We start from the raw sequence: 21,561 nt of genomic DNA on the forward strand, positions 1-21,561 counted from the left end.
AAACAAATTAAGATTAATTAAAAAAAAAATACACATAACAGGGAATCATGGAAGTCAATAGGTAAAAGATCACAATAATCAAAAAGAGGGACTAAATACAGGAGGCATTGAACTGCCATATGGAGAGTGACACAAGGCGATATAGAACAATACAAGTTAGGTTTTTACTTAGAAAAATAGGGGTAAATAATAAGGTAACCACAAAAAGGTATAACAACTCTATAACTCAAGATAAAAACCAAGAAAAATGTAACAACTCAACTAACATAAAGTCAAGCACTATGAAAATGAGGATCTCACAATTTACTAAGAAAAACGCCTCAGCACAAAAAAGTATGTGGAAAAATGAAATTGTCAACAACACACATAAAAAGGCATCAAAATGACAGCACTAAAAACTTATTTATCTATAATTACGCTGAATGTAAATGGACTAAATGCACCAATAAAGAGACAGAGAGTCACAGACTGGATAAAGAAACACGATCCATCTATATGCTGCCTACAAGAGACACACCTTAGACTTAGAGACACAAACAAACTAAAACTCAAAGGATGGAAAAAAATATATCAAGCAAACAATAAGCAAAAAAGAAGAGGAGTAGCAATATTAATTTCTGACAAAATAGACTTTAGACTTAAATCCACCACAAAGGATAAAGAAGGACACTATATAATGATAAAAGGGACAATTGATCAGGAAGACATAACCATATTAAATATTTATGCACCCAATGACAGGGCGGCAAGATACATAAATCAAATTTTAACAGAATTGAAAAGCGAGATAGATACCTCCACAATTATAGTAGGAGACTTCAACACACCACTTTCGGAGAAGGACAGGACATCCAGTAAGAAGCTCAACAGAGACACGGAAGATCTAATTACAACAATCAACCAACTTGACCTCATTGACTTATACAGAACTCTCCACCCAACTGCTGCAAAGTATACTTTTTTTTCTAGCGCACATGGAACATTCTCTAGAATAGACCACATATTAGGTCATAAAACAAACCTTTGCAGAGTCCAAAACATCGAAATATTACAAAGCATCTTCTCAGATCACAAGGCAATAAAACTAGAGATCAATAACAGAAAAACTAGGGAAAAGAAATCAAATACTTGGAAAATGAACAACACCCTTCTGAAAAAAGACTGGGTTATAGAAGACATCAAGGAGGGAATAAGGAAATTCATAGAAAGCAACAAGAATGAAAATACTTCATATCAAAACCTCTGGGACACAGCAAAAGCAGTGCTCAGAGGCCAATTTATATCGATAAATGCACACATACAAAAAGAAGAAAGAGCCAAAATCAGAGAACTGTCCCTACAACTTGAACAAATAGAAACTGAGCAACAAAAGAATCCATCAGGCACCAGAAGAAAACAAATAATAAAAATTAGAGCTGAACTAAATGAATTAGAGAACAGAAAAACAATTGAAAGAATTAACCAAGCCAAAAGCTGGTTCTTTGAAAAAATTAACAAAATTGATAAACCATTGGCTAGACTGACTAAAGAAATACAGGAAAGGAAACAAATAACCTGAATAAGAAACGAGAAGGACCACATCACAACAGAACCAAATGAAATTAAAAGAATCATTTCAGATTATTATGAAAAATTGTACTCTAACAAATTTGAAAACCTAGAAGAAATGGATGAATTCCTGGAAAAACACTACCTACCTAAACTAACACATTCAGAAGTAGAACAACTAAATAGACCCATAACAAAAAAAGAGATTGAAAAGGTAATCAAAAAACTCCCAACAAAAAAAAGCCCTGGCCCGGACGGCTTCACTGCAGAGTTCTACCAAACTTTCAGAGAAGAGTTAACACCACTACTACTAAAGGTATTCCAAAGCATAGAAAATGACGGAATACTACCCAACTCATTCTATGAAGCCACCATCTCCCTGATACCAAAACCAGCTAAAGACATTACAAAAAAAGAAAATTATAGACCTATATCCCTCATGAACATAGATGCAAAAATCCTCAACAAAATTCTAGCCAATAGAATCCAACAACACATCAAAAAAATAATTCACCCTGATCAAGTGGGATTTATACCAGGTATGCAAGGCTGGTTTAATATCAGAAAAACCATTAATGTAATCCATCACATAAATAAAACAAAAGACAAAAACCACATGATCTTATCAATTGATGCAGAAAAGGCATTTGACAAAGTCCAACACCCATTTATGATAAAAACTCTTACCAAACCAGGAATTGAAGGAAAACTCCTCAACATAATAAAGGGCATCTATGCAAAGCCAACAGCCAATATCACTCTAAATGGAGAGAACCTGAAAGCATTTCCCTTGAGAACGGGAACCAGACAAGGATGCCCTTTATCATGGCTCTTATTCAACATTGTGTTGGAAGTCTTAGCCAGGGCTATTAGGCTAGACAAAGAAATAAAAGGTATCCGGATTGGCAAGGAAGAAGTAAAATTATCTCTATTTGCAGATGACATGATTATATACACAGAAAACCCTAAGGAATCCTCCAGAAAAGTACTGAAACTAATAGAAGAGTTTGGCAGAGTCTCAGGTTATAAAATAAACATACAAAAATCACTTGGATTCCTCTACATCAACAAAAAGAACACCGAAGAGCAAATAACCAAATCAATACCATTCACAGTAGCCCCCAAGAAGATAAGATACTTAGGAATGAATCTTACCAAGGATGTAAAAGACCTATACAAAGAAAACTACAAAGCTCTACTACAAGAAATTCAAAAGGACATACTTAAGTGGAAAAACATACCCTGCTCATGGATAGGAAGACTTAACATAGTAAAAATGTCTATTCTACCAAAAGCCATCTATACATTCAACGCACTTCCGATCCAAATTCCAATGTCATATTTTAAGGGGATAGAGAAACAAATCACCAATTTCATATGGAAGGGAAAGAAGCCCCGGATAAGCAAAGCACTACTGAAAAAGAAGAAGAAAGTGGGAGGCCTCACTCTGCCTGACTTCAGAACCTATTATACAGCCACAGTAGTCAAAACAGCCTGGTATTGGTACAACAACAGACACATAGACCAATGGAACAGAATTGAGAACCCAGACATAGATCCATCCGTGTATGAGCAGCTGATATTTGACAAAGGACCAGTGTCAATTAACTGGGGAAAAGATAGCCTTTTTAACAAATGGTGCTGGCATAACTGGATATCCATTTGCAAAAAAATGAAACAGGACCCATACCTCACACCATGCACAAAAACTAACTCCAAGTGGATCAAAGACCTAAACATAAAGACTAAAACGATAAAGATCATGGAAGAAAAAATTGGGACAACCCTAGGAGCCCTAATACAAGGTATAAACAGAATACAAAACATTACCAAAAATGATGAAGAGAAACCCGATAACTGGGAGCTCCTAAAAATCAAACACCTATGCTCATCTAAAGACTTCACCAAAAGAGTAAAAAGACCACCTACAGACTGGGAAAGAATTTTCAGCTATGACATCTCCGACCAGCGCCTGATCTCTAAAATCTATATGATTCTGTCAAAACTCAACCACAAAAAGACAAACAACCCAATCAAGAAGTGGGCAAAGGATATGAACACACATTTCACTAAAGAAGATATTCAGGCAGCCAACAGATACATGAGAAAATGCTCTCGATCATTAGCCATTAGAGAAATGCAAATTAAAAATGCGATTAGATTCCATCTCACACCAGCAAGGCTGGCATTAATCCAAAAAACACAAAATAATAAATGTTGGAGAGGCTGTGGAGAGATTGGAACTCTTATACACTGCTGGTGGGAATGTAAAATGGTACAACCACTTTGGAAATCTATCTGGCGTTATCTTAAACAGTTAGAAATAGAACTACCATACAACCCAGAAATCCCACTCCTAGGAATATACCCTAGAGATACAAGAGCCTTCATACAAACAGATACATGCACACCCATGTTTATTGCAGCTCTGTTTACAATAGCAAAAAGTTGGAAGCAACCAAGGTGTCCATCAACGGATGAGTGGGTAAATAAATTGTGGTATATTCACACAATGGAATACTATGCATCGATAAAGAACAGTGACGAATCTGTGAAACATTTCATAACATGGAGGAACCTGGAAGGCATTATTCTGAGCGAAATGAGTCAGAGGCAAAAGGACAAATATTGTATAAGACCACTATTATAAGATCTTGAGAAATAGTAAACCTGAGAAGAACACATACTTTTGTGGTTACGAGGGGGGGAGGGAGGGAGGGTGGGAGAGGGTTTCTTATTGATTAATCAGTAGATAAGAACTGCTTTAGGTGAAGGGAAAGACAACACTCAATACATGGAAGGTCAGCTCAATTGGACTGGACCAAAAGCAAGGAAGTTTCCGGGATAAAATGAATGCTTCAAAGGTCAGCGGAGCAAGGGCGGGGGTCTGGGGAACATGGTTTGCGGGGACTTCTAAGTCAATTGGCAAAATAATTCTATTATGAAATCATTCTGCATCCCACTTTGAAATGTGGCGTCTGGGGTCTTAAATGCTAACAAGCGGCCATCTAAGATGCAGCAATTGGTCTCAACCCACCTGGAGCAAAGGAAAATGAAGAACACCAAGGCCACACGACAACTAAGAGCCCAAGAGACAGAAAGGGCCACATGAACCAGAGATCTACATCATCCTGAGACCAGAAGAACTAGTTGGTGCCCGGCCACAATCGATGACTGCCCTGACAGGGAGCACAGCAGAGGACCCCTGAGGGAGCAGGAGATCAGTGGGATGCAGACCCCAAATTCTCATAAAAAGACCAAACTTAATGGTCTGACTGAGACTGGAGGAACCCCGGCGGCCATGCTCCCCAGACCTTCAGTTGACACAGGACAGGAACCATCCCCGAAGACAACTCATCAGAAATGAAAGGGACTGGTCAGCGGGTGGGAGAGAGACGCTGATGAAGAGTGAGCTAATTACATCAGGTGGACACTTGAGATTGTGTTTGCAACTCTTGTCTGAAGGGGGGATGTGAGGATAGAGAGAGAGGGAAGCCGGCAAAAGTGTCAAGAAAGGAGAGACTGAAAGGGCTGACTCAAGAGGGGGAGAGCAAGTGGGAGTAGGGAGTGAGATGTATGTAAACTTATATGTGACAGACTGATTGGATTTGTAAACGTTCACTTGAAGCTTAATAAAAGTTATTAAAAAAAAAAAGAGCATGTGGAAAGAAAAAAAAAATGGACAAAGGATATGAACAGGTGCTTCACTAAAGAAGATATTCAGGTGGCTAACAGATGCATGAGGAAATGCTCTCGATCATTAATCATTAGAGAAATGCAAATCAAAACTACAATGAGATTCCATCTCACTCCAACGAGGCTGGCATTAATCCAAAAAACACAAAATAATAAATGTTGGAGAGGCTGTGGAGAGACTGGAACACTTATACACTGCTGGTGAGAATGTCAAATAGTAAAACCACTTTGGAAATCGATTTGGCACTTCCTTAAAAAGCTAGAAATAGAACTACCATATAATCTAGCAATCCCACTCCTTGGAATATATCCTAGAGAGATAAGAGCCATTACACTAACAGATATATTCACACCCATATTCATTGCAGCACTGTTTACAGTAGCAAAAAGATGGAGGGAACCAAGGTGCCCATCAATGGATGAATGGATAAATAAAATATGGTATATTCACACAATGGAATACTACACATTGAAAAAGAACACTGAGGAATCTGTGAAACATTTCATAACATGGAGGAATCTGGAAGGCATTATGCTGAGTGAAATTAACTAATGAAATTAGTCAGTTGTAAAAGGACAAATATTGTATAAGACCACTATTATAAAAACTTGAGAAACAGCTTAAACTGATAACACATTCTTTTGTGGTTATGAGAGGGGGGAGGGTGAAAAGGTGGGAGAGGGGCATTTACTAATTAGACAGTAGATAAGAACTACTTTAGGTGAAGGGAAAGACAACATTCAATACAGGGAAGGTCAGCACAACTGGACTAAACCAAAAGCAAAGACGTTTCCTGAATAAACTGAATGCTTTGAAGCCCAGCATAGCAGCGACAGGGGTTTGGGGACCATGGTTTCAGGAGACTTCTAAGTCAATGGGCATAATAAAATCTATTAAAAAAACATTCTGCATCCCACTTTGAAGAGTGGTATCTGGGGTCCTAAATGCTAGCAAGAGACCATCGAAGATCCATCAATGAGTCTCAGCCCACCTGGATCAAAGCAGAATGAAGAACACCAAGGACACAAGGTAATTACAAGCCCAAGAGACAGAAAGGGCCACATGATCCAGAGTCTACATCATCCTGAGACCAGAAGAACTGGATGGTGCCTGGCCACAACCAATTATTGCCCTGACAGGGAACTCAATAGAGAACCCCTGAGGGAGCAGGAGAACAGTGGATGCAGACCCCAAATTCTCATAAAAAGACCAGACTTAATGGTCTGAGTGAGACTAGAAGGACCCTGGTTGTCATGGCCCCCAGGCCTTCTGTTGGCCCAGTACAGGAACCATTCCCGAAGCCAACTCATCAGACATGGATTGGACTAGACAATGGTTTGGAGAGGGATGCTGGTGAGGAGTGAGCTTCTTGGATCAGGTGGACACTTGAGACTATGTTGGCATCTCCTGCCTGGAGGGGAGATGAGAAGGTAGAGGGGGTTTGAAACTGGCAAAATGGACACGAAAAGAGAGATTGGAGGGAGAGAGCAGGCTGTCTCATTAGGGCTGCTGACCAAAAGGTGTGCAGTTCAAATCCATTAGCCGCTAGTATCAGACAGTTCTACTCTGTCCTGTAGAATCACCGTGAGCTGGAATAGACTCCAAAGCAAGAGTTTTTTTTTTGTTTGTTTGTTTGTTTCTTACTTTGGGCAGAATAGAGAACAGAACATTGCTTTAATGGAGATCCCTCCGTGTGCACGGATATGCCAAGAATGGGGAAGAAGCATCCCTCTCCAAACAAATAATGGGGATCCACATCAGACCACCATCACACTATTTTCATTAAAAAAAAATTTAAAGACAAACATACTTTTGCCCATTGTAGGAGCCCTGGTGGCACAGTGGTTAAGCACTGGCTGCTAACCGAGAGGAAGTCCACAGCAGTTCGAACTCACTAGCACTAGAAACATGCGGCAGTCTGCTTCCATAATGACTTAAGGCCTTGAAAACTCTATGGGACAGTTCTACTCTGTCCTGTTAGTTGTCGGAATGGACTCCACTGCAGTGGGTTTTTGGGTTTAAGAACTAAAACTAAAACATAAACTTTCTTTGCATTGAGCTAGGATTACACGAATTTGTGTAAAACATGTTTCTGTTCTTCTTTATATTGGTTTGAAATTCATGACTATTGCTTGTTTCTAACATCTTAGGATTTTCTGGGCTATAGTTAATAGACCAGAGCTATCTGCCAGGTAGTCTCAGCTCCTAAATTGCATATTTGAGGTATTACATGATGTACAACTTGAATAACAGCAAAATAAAGTGACTTGTAGTGGTGAAAAACAGGTGTCTCTGTGCTTGTTTAACTCTAGTCCATTTAACATAATAATTGTTATAAAATGTTGGAGTTTTTGAGGGTGTGTGACTTTATAGTATTGTGAACTCAATAGTATAAACCAGTACTGGATTAACAACAACAAAAGAAAAGGTTGCCGTTGAGTGTATTCCATCCCCTAGGGACCCTATAGGACAGAGTGGAACTACCCCATATGGTTTCCAAGTAGCAGCTAATGGGTTCCAACTGCCAATCTTTTAGTTCGCGGCTGAATTTTTAACCACTGCACCACCTGGCCTGGGGATCAGTATTGGATTATTACCTAATAAATGTAATTAACTTAATAATGTATATTTTAAATATGAGCCCCATGCAAGAAAATGGCACAAGACATTTTCTGATTAAAAAAAGAAGCTCAAAAGTGCTCTTGCAATACCTCCTGTATTAAGAAAAACTTCCTCAATTTATATTTCACTTTAAACACCCAGTAGGTGTCAGGGACAGTTGTAAATGCTGAAACTGGTAGGTACAGAGGTGATCAACCTTTCTGATAGTCTGCCCACAATAATCCTTTTCAATCCAACCAAATTTACTTCGACCATTCATAACCCAGGCTCTTCATTCCACACTGGTCAGTCGCCCACAAAACATTCCAGTCATTCGTGCTCGGAGAACTTTTGCCCATGTGTTTGCCGCTCCTGAACGTTTCCCTTCTTTTTCTTTTCCGCTGTCCAGATCTGACCCAACAAGTGTCATCTCCCCAGTGAAGTCTGTCTTGATTGGTTCAGCCACAGTGGCTACTCCTTTTTTTTTTTTTAATTTCTGTAGCCTTGTAATCTTTTTCACACAATTTTTGTCAAATGTAGTCTGCACTCTAAGGCACTTTTTTTTTTTTCACATTTTAACATTTCTGAAATTGGACTACATATTTATATACACACACACACACATATGCGTATAAGTGTTGTTACTAGGTGCAATCGAGTCGATTTTCGACTCATAGTGACCCTATGTGGCAGAGTAGAACTATCTCACAGGATTTTCTAAGCTGTTAAAAAAAAAAAATTTTTTTTTTTTAAATCTTTATGGAAGCAAATCACCAGGTCTTTCTCCCATGGAGTCTCTGGGTGGGTTCGAACCACGAACCTTTCAATTAGCAGCAAGTGCTTAACCATTAACTGTTGCAAAACCAGGATTCCTCATACGTATACATACATGTATGTACATATATTTATTTTCTTTCAGTGATTCCCCCCCGCCGCATTGTTTTTAAATGGACAACACACCTAAAGTCCATGGGCTCTAGGAATTCAAGAAATAAGGAACCTTGACATTTCAATGGTTTTCAGATGGTCCTCCATGGCATCTCTGGGAGCCACAGGGAGCCAGGTTGGAGTAGTAGGAAACCTGTTGACATCGAGCCGGTATCAACTCATAGCAACCCTACAGGACAGAATAGAGCTGCCCCATGGGGTTTCCAAGGTTGTAACCTTTAAGGAAGCAGACTGCCACAGCTTTCTCCCACAGAGAGGCTGGCTGGTTCAAACTACCAACCTTTCGGTTAGCAGCCAAGCACTTAACCACTACACCACCAGGGCTCCTTGGAGCAGTGGAAAAAGGAGGTAAACCAGTAAGTCCTTGCCCTGGTCACACCTACAAACTTGAACAAGCAGACCAACATGTTTTGGTAATTTTTGTTGTATTATTTTATGTGTAGACCTCAACAAAAGGTTTTGTGAATCTTTGAAAATAGTAATACTTAATATGTTCCATCTTTGTCTCTCTCATTTGATCACAGGTTCTTCACCCACTGGAACTGGCACAGTTCAGGCTAGATAATTTTGTCACCTTGCTCCTAATTGGTTTATGTGCAAACTTGCAGACAACACCCCCAGCAATCATTTCTCTCAATCTTTTCAGACAACTCTGCCAGCCTCCTAAATGTCAGTTCCTTTCTGGGTTCTCATTTTCTCAAAAAATGATGTCAGGGGCCTCCCAGAGTGAATATGAATTACAGCTCCATTATGTCTTTACAGAGAGCAAGCTTTAAGTTTCTTTCCAACACACACAGATGGATTTTAAGGAGATTTGTAAATGGCTATAATTTAAGATCACAAGGTATTATCCTTGAGATAAGATTAGTATTTTCCAGGAAAAAAAAAAAAAAAAAAAACAACTTTTATTTAGAAACTGGGCTTGTTGAAGATAGAATTTTGCTGCTGCAGAATTTCAAGTTAGTCATTTAGTTAGAACGCAAGAAGTAAAATTTTAAAAACCTACAAGTAGGTAAGATTTAAATAGCTTATTCACTGAGTGAATTTACACTTTACCTCAACTTTTGTCCTCGTTCCCCTCTTTATTCCGTTGTATGGCCAAGATAGGGGAAGAAAAGCGCCTCTTTTTCCGATGATCGTAATGCACCATATTACCTGTCAGGCTCCACTTTCTGATATCTTTTCCTCAGGCAGCTCTCGTTTTCACCTTAGTCCAAAAATTAAATGCAGCATGATCTCGCCTATTATGGATCTCCAATTTGTTACAAACCTGAAATCCCTGCACTGATCTGGACTTCAGAGAACTTTCTAGATATGACAGATCCATCCAGACCTTTGACCTGACCTAGGGTAGCTTTCTGTGTCACAGGCTTTCCTGCTGGGTAGGTTTGGGAGAGTGGCAATTAGCGAGAGAAGCAGATTATGTGAGGCAAGTTGAACCCAGAATATTAATACAGATTGTCATTGAGGTAGTATTTTTATGGATGAAGTGTCACTGTATCATTATTGCTATAAGTAAATTTTCATGAAAACTCAGAGGCAATTCATTGACCTGAAAATTCATTGACATATGAAAAGCATGATAGTGTATGGATAAGAGAATAGCTGGAATGGTCTTTCATCCTACAACTGGAATCTGAGTGGTCACCTCCACTGGTGTGTTCAGACAAGAATTGAGACATTGGATCCCATATGTCAAGCTTTTAAAGCAACATAAGCTCAGATGAATGCAACTGGTTGCATAGAGTGAGCACGAAAAAATCAGGCTAAACCTAGGAATGCTTTATGAGCCTTTGCTTGTTGCTTGAGGTTTTCTTCTAGTGCCATGGTAATAGCAAAATCTTCCTTTGCAAATCCAGACTTTCTGGCACCATTGAGGCTGGATGAAACCCCCAAACTGTTTCCATGAGAAAATCACTGAACTTTAAATCTTCAACTAAAATTATCTCCTGAAGTCTTCTTTGAAATAAAAAATAGTTTATCTTAATAAGTATGTCTGCTTTCAGCACTGCGCTCTGTTGAAGAATTACCTATGTGAGATCAAGTTGACAACAGCAACTCCAATGGACAGATGAGAAGCTTGGGGGGCAGTGAGATTAATTCAATGGTGATGGAAAAATTTGGAGAAGGATGGTGAGAATTCTTCCATACTTGAAGACTGTAGTGTCACTGAGCTATACTAGTAGAAATTGTTGAAATGTGTATGGCTGTGTGTTTTTATACACATAAACAAACACATACAAAAGCTTCCATTGCAGAGTTCATTATTGCTTATTAAAAAGCAGCATATATGCATTTGCTCATTTGATTCTCCCAATAACACTATGGACAAAGTACTGTTGTTTTATAGATACAACAGTGCGAATTCCGAATTCAGTGACTCAGTTGGTAAAGTATAAAATAATAAATACTGGGGTCAGAAGTAGATCACAGCTATTTCCACTACATCATCTAGTGTGTTAAACATTCCTAGTTGCTGCTTTGAGGAATAAAAATCATTATGGTTCTAAAGCAAATTATGGGCCAATGGCACTGAACTACTTGTTTTACAGGTAGGTATTCTGACCGAGAAGAAAAACCTATTGTGGCATTGTTATGAAAACCTCTTATTATGAGTTGCCAGAGAAAAAGTAAAATTTAAATGAATCTCATGGATTTAAAATATACTTACAAAATTTTGAAATGTAACATAAAAAGACAGAGAAGGAAAAAATATTTTGCAGTTATGATAACAAAAGGAAGTAATTTTCTTTTGTGCCTGATAATTACATTGGAAACATTACTGTAACCCAAATTTAATTGGATCTTTGAAGAAGTGGGAGGAGGAAAGACATTCATGTGTAGATTCAGAGAATCAGCTTGATCTTCCCTTGTTTCACAAAGATCAAAAGGCTCATTGTTATTTGAGAAAGAAAAGTAGGATTCAATTAAGCCTGAGATGAAAGACAGGGGGAGCAGAGTAGTTGCCTTTTCAGTACTTCTTAATTGCATGTCCAATCTCCAACTCTGTACTCTTTTAATTAATTGTTGGAGATCTTGATCCCGATAATTATGCCATTTAGACATGGGAAGGATGTTAACAGTCCAGCAAGAGCGACAGAATGCAAATGACTGCAAAGGAGTGGAGTGCCTAAATGACAAAGGAATTTGAAAAGAAGAATCATTTTTTTCCTGATTTTTTTTCCCCCTCAAACATTAATCTGGAATGCCTCAGACAATTTAATTTATCTTTCACAGGCCAAATAATGTCTTAGAAATCTCAGACCTTGTTTTTCTTTATATTAATCCATCCTTTGTTTCAGGTACAAAATCAAACGATTGCATATTGGTTTCCCATTGAGTCATGAGCAACACACTTACCTCCAAGGCCGTCTCCACTCAGAATCTCTGATGATGGTTGAATTTAGCAATAAGTTCCTGTTTTTAGACAGTCTGCAAAATGTTCATAATTTAGGTCAGTTTAAGATGAGTAGCTTACTATTTTTTGTTGCAAGTTTGTTTATATTTTGTCAAAAAAAATTTGTTCTGAAAAATTACCTAGTGAATTTGATCTGTGTAGAAATATAATCCGAGTAATTTCAACAAAATTATTAAAAAATTTTCACTAACACAAAAAGTTCTCAACTCTTCCGAATTAAACCCATCGAGCTTACGAAAATATCTTCTAGAGAGTAAAAAAGAAAAGCATAATCATGATGAAAGTTAGGTGATAAAGTTTCTACACTGTTTAATCTAATATGAACAATGAAATGTTCTCTGTGTGGAAGAGAAGTTCACATTGAAGCCCCCACGGAGGTTTCCCCTGCTCCACTGCAGTTTCCCCCCTGGCAACCCGCCAAGCCGGGGTTTCTAACTGCAGCTAGGCCCCACCATGCCCTGGGCCCTAACTGCTGTTTGAATTTGGCACCCAAATTCCGCACATGCGCAAACTGACATCTTTGCGCATGCGCAAAACCTGAAGAGGACTGGCCCAGAACTTGACCCGGGACCTGAACTTAGCTGGAGAGGAAGATGTTCTCCAGCGCACAGCTGCACCAATGGCCATTTAGAAAGTAAAAATTTCCTTTCTTTACAAATGACTCAGCACCTGGATCTGGAAATATGGACGTGGGAGGGACCTGGCTGTCAGATTTTGGGCACCAATCCTGCCCCCTAGGGACTGGAGGGCATAAAAGCTCGGAGCTCCCCTAGACCTAGAAGGGTGTGGTCTTTCAGCCAATAGGCCCCAGGTTGCTCCTAGTTTGCTCAAACAGTAAATTTCCACTTTCCCTTGCAACTGGTGGTGTGGGGTCCATCTTACTTTGATCAGCTCGTAAGACAGGAAAAGAACCCTCGTTCAGTTATAACATGTTCTGTAGAAAGTAACTTAAGAAGGCAGATCTTAGAGGAGAACAGAAATTTAAAATTTGGGCCATGTATTTACTTATGTCTTAAACTACAATTATTACTTGTATTCAGTTTTTTGCACCTTGCTTACCTCAGTTGACAAGCATATTCTCAAGACAGTCTTCATTTTTGTCCTTAAATACCAACCATATGGGGTGAGAGTCAGGAAGGAAATTAGCATTCCTTGAATACTAGTCACTTTCTTTCATATCCCTGTGTTGTCTGCAGAGCTCTTAGCACAGTCTGAAATGAACATACTCCTCTGGTTGGTTGGTTGTGGTTGATTTTCCCTCACTAAAATAAAAGTTCCACGAGAGCAGAGATCTTCCCTACTGGGAGATTTTCTGTATTCTCAGGACCAAGGAGTGCGTGTGGCACATAGCAGGTATTCAGATTGCTAAATGAACTCCAGCGCAGAGCTAATTCTGATCACGACCTCATATAATCTTCAAAGTGCTCTTGAAATGTAAATATTATTGTCCTTCTTTTACAATGAGGAATTAAGGCTTAAAGGAGTTAACTAGCTTGCCAAAGCGTAAACAGTAAGAAAAAGAGGATTTGAACCCAGGTTGACATGTGTTCTGTTTGTGGGCCATGCTTGTGTCTCCCACAGTATGTCATGGGTTGTAAGCCAGATGATTGTAAGTAGTAACAAAGTGACATTAAGGAATACAGCATTAAATAATAAGAAAGTTATTCCTTTTAAAAATCCTTCTTAATTAATCTTACTACATCAAGAATAAAGTCTTAGATTAGTGCCAGTATGTAGCTGATGCTTAAGGGCAGATAAGAACACAGAGCCAGTGTATCAGTACTTTTCACAACCTAATAAAGCAGGAAATTCTGGTTTTCCATTTGCAATAGTATATACTCCACTTATAGGTAAACTTGTATATATAAATCCTGAGTTTATTAAAAAAAATATATTAATTGCAGGTGGTATGCATTACAGCAAAAAATTATGAAGATGGCATGTTTGGCAGAAATTGTGGAGGTGTTACGCAATGTTTAAGTTCAGAAATCCTGCTCTAAGCAATTTACAAGGTTCTGAAATGGAAAGAAATAAAAGCAGGCATTGGCTATGATAGAGAAGCTCAGATACGTAAAATAATAATTCTAAAACAACATTATAAGTGCTGTATTTGAGGTACAGAAATGGAAGGTTATTAACAATTGGCATAACTGGGGAAAATACTACCTTGATGTACAAATGGTGGGAATACAACATGTTTGAGTTAAATCTCTGCCCATTGGTGCTTAAAACATACTGAGGGTGGTATATAAATCATTAGAATAGAAATTAGGAAACAAAAAGATGTCCTAAAGGAGGAAAAACACACACACATGATATGGGAATTAATAACTCTACAAAGTATTAATTACCTTTTGTTATCATTGGCTTTAAGGATTCCTGGTGGTGCAACGGTTGAGCACTCAGCTGCTAACCCAAAGGTTAACAGTTTAAACCACCCAGCAGTCTGCAGGAGAGAGACCCGGTGATCTGCTTCCACAGTTACTATAGCCAAGAAAAGCCTATGAAGCAGTTCTACTCTGTCATATGGGGTCACTATGAGTTGGAATCAACTTGATGACACCCAACAACATCATTAACTTAGTTCATTATAATTAATAACGTTATCACGCACACTCAGCACAATAATAAATTACCTTGCTAATTCTAATATACCCGTTACCATCAAGTGGATTTTGACTCATTAGAGAGTGGAACTGCTCCACAGGATTTTTTCAGCTGTAATCTGTATGAGGAAACCCCGGCGGTGTAGTGGTTAAGAGCTACAGCTGCTAACCAAAAGGCCGGCAGTTCGAATCCACCAGGTGCTCCTTGGAAACTCTATGGGACAGTTCTACTCTGTCCTATAGGGTGGCTATGAGTAGGAATTGACTCGACAGCAGTGGGTTTTTTTTAAAAAAATCTTTATGTAAGCAGATCATGAGGACTTTCTTCCATAGTGATGCTGGGTGGGTTCAAACCACGAACCTTAGGTAAGTAATCTAGCACAAACCATTTGGGCCACCCAGGGACCTTAGTTCTAATGTCTAGATATAGAAATGAAAACATATAGCTGTAACCCTGTTTGGGATATGTATGCAAATAGAGAAATAGTTATACTTGCAAAAGTATAAGGGATACCCTTTTTTATAGCTGCAAGAAGAGTCTCAAGAGGTTTGGCAAACATGACCTGGTAAATTGCCAGGAGTTAAAAAAAAAAAAAAAAAAAAAACTAATTCACATCCCCAGTAAAGCTTACATGTCTTTAATGTGGTACAAAGTCGGGGCCTCACGAAGGCACGGTGCTGCCTGAAAAACTGTCAACACTTAATATGCTTCAGGGCAAACTTGGAACAAGGAAGGGGCTGGTTTTCCTCTTAAATTCTTTATGCTGACATCTGTTTCTATGGAGTAGTAAATTCACAGGGTTCAAAAGCTTGGGCTTTATGTGGGGGTCACTTGTCGGCAGCTTTTAAAGACATAAATTTGAAAAGACATTTGCTGCTTTCTCATTAAGCAGAGGCTGTTCAGTGTCACAAGAGCGTCTACTCTCTGAGCACAGCCCTTGCGTTCAAATTCTGACTCTCTTACTGACTTAAGTAAGTTGCTTAATTTCTCTAAGTCTCAAATTTCTTCAACAGTGAACTGAGGGAAAGAATAGCACTGACCTGATTAGGTTATTTTGAGGATTAAGTGAAAGAAAGTAAGAGAAATGCTTAGTGAGGCATCTGGCACATAGGCAGCCCTCAGTTCGGATTAGCTGCTATTAGCCTGTGTTCTGAAGCACAACATTCCCTCAGCTGGTCTTTTCCAGAGACCTCAGGTAACATGCCTTTTTAATCTTAGCCTCTTGGGCTGGTGCCTACTCTAATGCTGCAGGCCAGCACCATACACATGCCGGAGATGTTTCCTCAGTTTCAAAAAAGAATTCTCTCTCTCTCCCTCTGTTATGTAATTCTGCCTCCAAAAGATATGATATTGACGTCCTAACCTGCAGTACCTGTGAATATGAACTTATTTGGAAATAGGGTCTCTGCAGATGCAATAGCATGAGGTCAAACTAGTACGGTGAGCCGTACTCCAATGTGACTTGTGTCCTTATACAAAGAGAAGACACACAGGTTAAGAGGGAAGACGGCCATGTGAAGACAGAGGCGGAGATTGGAGTGATGCATCTACAAGCTAAGGATCACCAAGGACTGTCAGGGACCACCAGAAGCTAGGAAGAGATAAGGACAAATCTTTTCCTGGAGCATTCAGAGAGGGTGGCCCTGCTAACACCTTCATTTCGGACTTCTAGCCTCCAAAACTCTGAGACACTAAATCTTTGTTGTGTTAAGCCACCCAGTTTATGGTACTTTTTTTTTATTACAGTAGCCCTACGAAGCTAATACACGGTCTCTTAGCCAGCCTATGTTTTCAGAGTTACTTACAAGGATATCCTTTGATCTCCTTTTTTAGCATTCCTGATCAGGGAATGAAGCTCAAAGCATATACCTCCCTTTGAGACTCAAAATCCACCTCCCTCTTAGAGTATAACCAAAGAGAAAGACTGCATTAAAACTCAAAAGAAATGTTTGGATTCTCAAAACTGCGAATAGTGGCTTTTAACCATATCTTTGTAGAGGTAAGTATGGAACTTATTGCTCTCGTTTGCCATTCTTTGTTTTAGCCAGATCTGCAGGCTAAAGGTAACATTAACACACTGCTCATCCTAATCTTTTTATAGCCACTAACTGTAACTCCCTGGCAACGTTTACATTTTGCCTCTGACAAACACTGTGTCAACACATAATAAAGGAAATGTTTGAATTCAGTCTGTATTATTTTACATACCTCTTAAAAATCTTTATAGCCAAGTATTAGGATAAGGAAGATTTATAAGGTCAGTGAGCTATAATGAGTATAAGACCCTTAGACACATTGCCATGTTATAAAACAAAATGCTATTGATAGGAACATTTTAATTGTTTGGAATATCTATTTGGAAGAAGAATTACCACTAAGTTTTATATATTTTTTTGGATTCCTTGAGTGATCCAAATGGTTAAGCACTGGGCTACTAATGAAAATGTTAACAGTTTGAACCCACTCAGAGGGACCTCGGAAGAAAAACTTTGTGATCTGCTTTTGAAAAGTCACAGCCATGAAAACCCCGGGGAGAACAGTTCCACTCTGACATATGTGGCAGTCCCGTGACCCAGAATCAACTTGACAGCATTTGGACCTGCCTGGTTTATACTTTTATTTTTGTGTATTGATCAAGTGTTGGGTAGGTCCTACCACTCTGACTGCTGTGTTCTGTGGCACTGCCAGGCTGGTTGTAGCTGGTTGATCCAGCAGCCAATTGGACTGTTGAGAGCCCACTGGAACTGAAAGACCACAGAACCCTGATTTTTGAGGTCACTCATCCTGAGGTTTCACTCAAACCTTTCTTGGATTTTCAATGTCTGTATCCTTATTATAAATTCTTTCTTTACATTTAAGCAAGCACAAATTGATATCTGTTGTGTGTAACCCAAAGAACGCTAATATATGTTTCAAATTTTTTTTAAACTTCTAAATATATAAATCTTGTCAGCATTATATTAGGCTTCTGTATATCTCTAAGCATATTTAACACAGGATTAGAAAGATAGTAAACTTTCTTTTCATTATGAAATCCATGCTACTTGCCACAGCCAACAAGTAGGGTTAACAACCTCTTTAAAAATGCCAGTAAACACCTGGATCAAAGGAGAATGAAGAACACCAAGGTCACATGATAACTATGAGCCCAAGAGACAGAAAGGGCCACATGAACCAGAGACTTACATCACCCTGAGACCAGAAGAACTAGATGGTGCCCGGCCACAACCGATGACTGCCCTGACAGGGAGTACAACAGAGAACCCCTGAGGGAGCAGGAGAACAGTGGGATGCAGACCCCAAATTCTCATAAAAAGACCAGACTTAATGGTCTGACTGAGACTAGAGGAATCCCTGTGGTAATGGTCCCCAAACCTTCTGTTGGCCCAGGACAGGAACCATTCCCGAAGACAACTCATCAGACATGAAAGGGACTGGACAATGGGTAGGAGAGAGAAGCTGATGAAGAGTGAGCTACTTGTATCAGGTGGACACTTGAGACTGTGTTGGCATTTCCTGTCTGGCGGGGAGATAGGAGGGTAGAGAGGGTTAGAAACTGGCAAAATTTTCACAAAAGGAGAGACTGGAAGGGCTGACTCATTAGGGGGAGAGTAAGTGGGAGTATGGAGTAAGGTGTATATAAGCTTATATGTGACAGACTGACTTGATTTGTAAACGTTCACTTAAAGCTCAATAAAAATTATTAAAAAAAATGCCAATAAAGACCAGGATTGGACTGGACTATAAGGTAGAAAATGATACTGGTGAGGAGTGAGCTTCAAGTAGATACATGAGACTATTTGGGCAGCTCCTGTCTGGCAGAGAGATGAGAAGGCAGAGGGCAACAGAAGCTGGCTGAATGGACACAGGAATACAGGGTGGAGAGAAGGAGTGTGCTGTCCATTGGGGGAGAGCATCTGGGAGCATATAGCAAAAAGGTGTGTATAATTTTTGTATGAGAAACTGATCTGAGTGGTAAACTTTCACTTAAAGCACAAAAAAAAAGTCAGTAAAGAAATGCAATCTATTTCAGTGAATTTCCCAAATGCAATGATGCATTAAAAAATATAGCATGCCGGGGGGAGAGCCAAGATGGCAGAGTAGTCAGATGCTTCTGGCAATCCCTCTTACAACAAAGACCCCAAAACAAGTGAAATGATTATACATATGACAAGCTAGGAGCCCTGAACATCAAAGGCAAAGTTAGAAAATTGGACTGAGTGGCAGAAGGAGGGAGAGACAGTTCAGAAGCATCAAGGGTTACTGGACCTGACTCGGCAGGAACTAGCACCCCTCAGGCACAATCCCCTAGAGCGACCTAGGTGCGGCTGACTGTAGTGTTTGTAATGAGGTTTCCTCAGGGAGAGATAGTGAGCCACACAGCCTACTCAGACCTCCGAAACCAGAGAATAACAGTGCTCTCAGCAAAAGCTAAGCACTTGTATTTATTTTACCCTGCCCCTAGCCCCCAAGCTGGCTTCACTGGCTGTCGATTTCCCCAGGTCTGAGATAGGTTCTGCTGTGCACCCTGAGTCATTCGCCCAGCCTTGGAGAAGGAATAAATTAACAATTAGGGGAAAAGATAATCTGCCAGCTCCATTAACCTGGGGAGCTCAGGACAGAAGTGGCTCCTGTGCAGGAACAAATGGTCCGTGAACTTCAAATACCTTTCACACCTGTGTGGGCCCATTTCAGGAGATTACGTCTTGGTTGTCAGACTGCAATGGTGTAGGTGCTTGATAGCTGACTTCAACTGTTTCAGCTGTGTGGTGGAGTTGGGTTTTTGACCTTTGACACTGCTTTGCCTATTAAACAGGTCCTCACCTTCTCATATCAAGGGCCTGGGGACTGGTGGCTCCATACATATCACCTAGCCACCCACAACAGGGGTCCAAAGATAAGTGGTACCTCCCAGTCCTTATAACCAAAAGCATTGGGTGCCCATGTTCCAGCTGCAGAGCCCACCTACCTGTGCACTCTAGGGAACAGGGAAGTACTTTGTTTACAGACACTTGGGGGATGGTTGTCATCTTCCTGTCTTGTTCAGAGCATAACCACCTGCTGCAACCAGATACCTGTGCCTACACCAATCACCCCACCCCTCTAAGACTGTAGGACAAAGCCTGTACCACACACTTGATGACCAACTACCTTACCACCTGAGCTGAATCCATAGAAGAAAAGCAAATGGGCTCCTAGGCTCATATACCTGGTAACAGCTCTAGCCATCTGGTAACAGGATGTTAGAGCTTCAAAGGGGCAAATAATCAAGCTAGCTCACTCAAGCAGCCTATTTGAGCATATCAAAATGAAAGAAAGCAAGTAGCTAGGATACGGTAAGCAAACATAAAATAAGTTAATAAAAGAAATCATAGATGGCTCAGAGACAACAGTCAATGCCAAATCACATAAAGAAGCAGACAATGATCGCTTCAACAAACTCTCAAAACAAAGAATCAAGGAATCTCCCAGATAAAGATGGATTCCTGGAATCACCAAATGTAGAATACAGAAGATTAACATACAGAACTCTTCAAGAGATCAGGGAGGTGATCAGGCAAAACACACAAGCCAAAGAACACACAGATAAAACAGCTGAAGAAAGAAAAAGGTTATTCAAGAACATACAGAAAAATTTAATAGGCTGCAAGAATCCATAGAGAGCAGTCAGAAATTCAGAAGATACACAATAAAATTACAGAATTAGACAACTCAATAGAAAGAGCAGAATTAAGGAACTGGAAGGCTGAATTAGTAATATCGAAGATAAAACACTTGACAACAATATATTCACAGAAAAATCAGACAAAATAATTAAAAAAATAATTGAAGAAACCCTAAGAATCATGTGGGGCTCTATCAATAGAAATAATCTAAAAGTGATTGGAGTATCAGAACAGGGAAGGATAACAGAAAATACAGGGAGAATTGTTGAAGGTTTGTTAGCAGAAAACTTCCCTGATATAGCGAAAGATGCTCATCGAACTCCACATAAGGTTTATCTCAAAAGAAAGTCACCAAGTCGTATTATAATCAAATTTTCCAAAACCAAAGATAAAGAGAGAATTTTGAGAGTGGCTAGGGATAAACGAAAAGTCATCTCCAAAGGAGAGTCCATAAGAATAAGCTCCGACTGCTTGGCAGAAACCATGCAGGCCAGAGGGCAATGGGATGACTTATACAAAGCACTGAAGGAAAAAAATTGCCAGCCAAGAATCATATATCCAGCAAAGCTGTCTCTCAATTATGAAGGTGAAATTAGGACATTTCCAGATAAACAGAAGTTTAGGGAATTTGTAAAATCCAAACCAAACTTATAAGAAATACTAAAGGGAGTTTTGGGGTTAGAAAATCAATAACATCAGGTATCAGTCCAAGACTAGAACACAGACAGAGCAACCAGATATCAACCCAAATAGGGAAATCTCAAAAATAATTCAAGATATAAAAACACTAAAAACAGGGAAATGACGAGGTCATTATATAAAAGATGACATTAAAACAATAAAGAGGGACTAAGAAATGTAGTCATTGATCTTTCATCTGGAGAAGAAGTCAAGGTGATACAAAGAAATAAAGGTGAGGTTTAAACTTAGAAAAATAGAGGTACATATTAAGATAACCACAAAAGGAGACTAACAATCCTACACATAAAAATAAAATACAAGAAAAACATAAAGACTCAGCAAAAACAAAATCAACAACAGAGAATAAGAGGAAAAGACAATATATAAAGATAAAT

Source organism: Elephas maximus, chromosome 5 (assembly GCF_024166365.1).
Source record: "Elephas maximus indicus isolate mEleMax1 chromosome 5, mEleMax1 primary haplotype, whole genome shotgun sequence".
NCBI lineage: Eukaryota > Metazoa > Chordata > Mammalia > Proboscidea > Elephantidae > Elephas > Elephas maximus.